This window comes from Lolium perenne, chromosome 2 (assembly GCF_019359855.2).
Source record: "Lolium perenne isolate Kyuss_39 chromosome 2, Kyuss_2.0, whole genome shotgun sequence".
Taxonomy (NCBI): domain Eukaryota; kingdom Viridiplantae; phylum Streptophyta; class Magnoliopsida; order Poales; family Poaceae; genus Lolium; species Lolium perenne.
Genome location: NC_067245.2, coordinates 213,839,844 through 213,843,293, shown reverse-complemented (window position 1 = coordinate 213,843,293; position 3,450 = coordinate 213,839,844). Strand labels below are relative to the sequence as shown.

General features: G+C 44.0%; 1 long non-coding RNA gene across 1 annotated transcript; it reads left to right on the top strand.

Moving 5' to 3' along the window:
- Positions 1-1,702: 1,702 nt before the first annotated feature.
- On the top strand, positions 1,703-3,044 carry LOC127330424 (uncharacterized). Its single transcript, XR_007869281.1, has 2 exons — positions 1,703-2,241; positions 2,391-3,044. It is a non-coding gene; the product is annotated as an uncharacterized lncRNA (long non-coding RNA).
- The last annotated feature ends 406 nt before the right edge of the window (positions 3,045-3,450 follow it).

Sequence of the window (3,450 nt, the reverse complement as noted above, 5' to 3'; positions counted from 1 at the left end):
ACTCCACCCCCACTAGGGCTGGCCGGCCATGGAGGTGGAGTCCCTTGTGGACTCCACCTTCCTTGGTGGTTTCTTCCGGACTTTTCTAGAACCTTCTAGAACCTTCCATAGAACCTTCCGCGACATTTTATTTCACATAAAATGACATCCTATATATGAATCTTATTCTCCGGACCATTCCGGAACTCCTCGTGATGTCCGGGATCTCATCCGGGACTCCGAACAAATATTCGAACTTCATTCCATAATTCAAGAACTACCATTTCAACATCCAACTTTAAGTGTGTCACCCTACGGTTCGAGAACTATGCGGACATGGTTGAGTACTCACTCCGACCAATAACCAATAGCGGGATCTGGATATCCATAATGGCTCCCACATATTCAACGATGACTTTAGTGATCGAATGAACCATACACATATATTACCAATTCCCTTTGTCTCGCGATATTTTACTTGTCCGAGGTTTGATCTTCGGTATCACTCTATACCTTGTTCAACCTCGTCTCCTGACAAGTACTCTTTACTCGTACCGTGGTATGTGGTCTCTTATGAACTCATTCATATGCTTGCAAGACATTAGACGACATTCCACCGAGAGGGCCCAGAGTATATCTATCCGTCATCGGGATGGACAAATCCCACTGTTGATCCATATGCCTCAACTCATACTTTCCGGATACTTAATCCCACCTTTATAGCCACCCATTTACGCAGTGGTGTTTGGTGTAATCAAAGTACCTTTCCGGTATAAGTGATTTACATGATCTCATGGTCATAAGGACTAGGTAACTATGTATCGAAAGCTTATAGCAAATAACTTAATGACGAGATCTTATGCTACGCTTAATTGGGTGTGTCCATTACATCATTCACACAATGACATAACCTTGTTATTAATAACATCCAATGTTCATGATTATGAAACTAATCATCCATTAATCAACAAGCTAGTTTAAGAGGCATACTAGGGACTTCTTGTTTGTCTACATATCACACATGTACTAATGTTTCGGTTAATACAATTCTAGCATGATATATAAACATTTATCATAAACATAAAGATATAAATAATAACCACTTTATTATTGCCTCTAGGGCATATCTCCTTCACGTTGATATGTGGGAGCCATTATGGATCTCCAGATGCCGCTATTGGTTATTGGTCGGAGAGGTGTCTCGATCATGTTTGCATAGTTCGCGAACCGTAGGGTGACACACTTAGGTTCGATGTTGTTTAAATAGATATGGAATATGATATGGAGACCGAATGTTGTTCGGAGTCTCGGATGGGATCCAAGACATCACGAGGAGGTCCGGAATAGTCTAGAGAATAAGATTCATATATAGGAAGTCATTTTCAGTGTTACCGTAAAAGTTCGGGATTTTTCGATATTGTACCGGAGGTTCTAGAAGGTTCCGGAGGGTACCATAGTGGGGCTCACCTATCCTGGACGACCAAGATGGACCGGAGGGGGTCGCATACGCCCACATGGGCCAGGCACATCAGCCCCCAAGGCCCATGCAGCTGGATCAAGTGGATTAGATCAAATCCCTTGAAAATAGGGACTTAACTTCGGGGGAAAGCCCCCCTTTTTTGGCCGATCCTAGGGCTTGGAGGAGGGGCCAAGGCAGCCCCCCAACGCCTATATAAGAGGGAGGGGAGGGTTGGGGCGCAGCGCATCATTCCCCCAAACCCAAGCCTCCCATCTCTCCCTCCTTCCTGTGCAGGCTTGGCGAAGCCCTACAGGATTTCTCCTCCACCACCATCACCACACCGTCGTGCTGCTGGGATTCCGAGGGGATCTACTACATCCGCTACCCCGCTGGAACGGGGAGAGGGCGTCATCATCGACACCGTACGTGTGACCGAGTACGGAGTACGGAAGTGCTGCCCGATCGCAACACTGGAAAGGACTGCAACACGAACCTGAGTTTGTCAAGTATACATCTACATCAACCACGAGATCTGGTCTCGTTACTACTTTGGATCTACGAGGGTTAGTTTCTCATCTTTCTCGTTGCATAGATCTCATAGATTGGATCTTGTCTTTTCCATAGATTGGATCTTGGTTTTATTCGTTCTTGCGGTAGAATTTTTTTGTTTTCTATGCTACGAACCCTACAACCACGAGATAAAAATCAGCAAGCAAAATCATCATCCCCTTGAAGGCTCGGTCTGCCATTACTATGCCATCAAGGGCACGCTATACGGCCTTGTTTGGCAGAAGAAAAAAAAGGTACGCATCTTGTATTTCTAGTCCGCAATCAGGGGTTTAGAGTTTAGGGTTAGGGTTTAGGGTTAGAGATTTGGGAAATCGGATTCCGAATCCTTCTAAATTGATTGCTTGTATTTGTCTAATTCTTCCCTCTTAAACTATGGTATTAGGGTTTGAGATTCAAGAAATCGAGAGATTCTCGATGGCCATATTCATCATGACGCCTACCAGCAAAAGGGAACAATGCCATGTAAGTTCAACTCCAAAGCTTAGAAACGTACATTAATATGCTTTACTTGTTGATTTTGTTGATCCAATCATAAACTATGTAATATTGTGCTAAATTATGAATTACCACATTTGTGAACTCTCTCACAAAATGGTGGATACAAGGAAACATATTTAATATCTTCTTGTTTACGGACTATTGAAGCTACCTTTAGTCTTGCCTTGACACTTCTACGTACACTTGAGAGATGTTTTTCTAGAATGAGAATTGTGAAGATATACTTGCGCAATCATCTCAGTGACGAGGAGAGTTACCAGGGAGTCATTGATCGCTTTGAGATCCTACAAAGCCATCCAAAAATGTATTACTCATAAATTTATGCTGCATAGTTACACACATTTATTTTGAACGCCACTAATTTTTTTTATAGGAAATCGAGATCTATGTCTCATTTCCCCCTCGGCAATCATATATATTTTCATAATTTGGAGTTTTGGAATGCTTTATTGCACAAGTTTATGATGGCATGATATATCGAGGGAAATGCTTTATTTTTGTAAGCACTTTTTTACCATTAGATACTATAAATTGTGAAGTGCGTCACTTGTATGCATCACATTGCTTGATATACATGCCTATCCGCCTATGCATTGTTAACTTGTAACACCGGGAAATTTTTGTCCCGGGTCCGCCCTTGGTGCCGTGCAGGCGGCGGTAGAGTTGGTGGGTATATCCCACGTGTCATCAGGTGGGAGCGCCGACGGGCTCAACACGCAAAATGCCTCAAATAGGAGGACCCTCCTTGTTTGTAGCCGGTGGCCGGCGTGTCAGAAAAACCTCCCCGCTCGTCGGCAGCACCACACAATACTGATCGGCGGCACTGCATGTAGTCCTGCCCATCATCCATTGCGCAAGCACCGTAGCCCTGTCGGGTGTCGATCGGCTTGGATTTAAGGAAGGAGCTAAACGCAAAGGACGGAACGTGGAAAGCATAACCCATC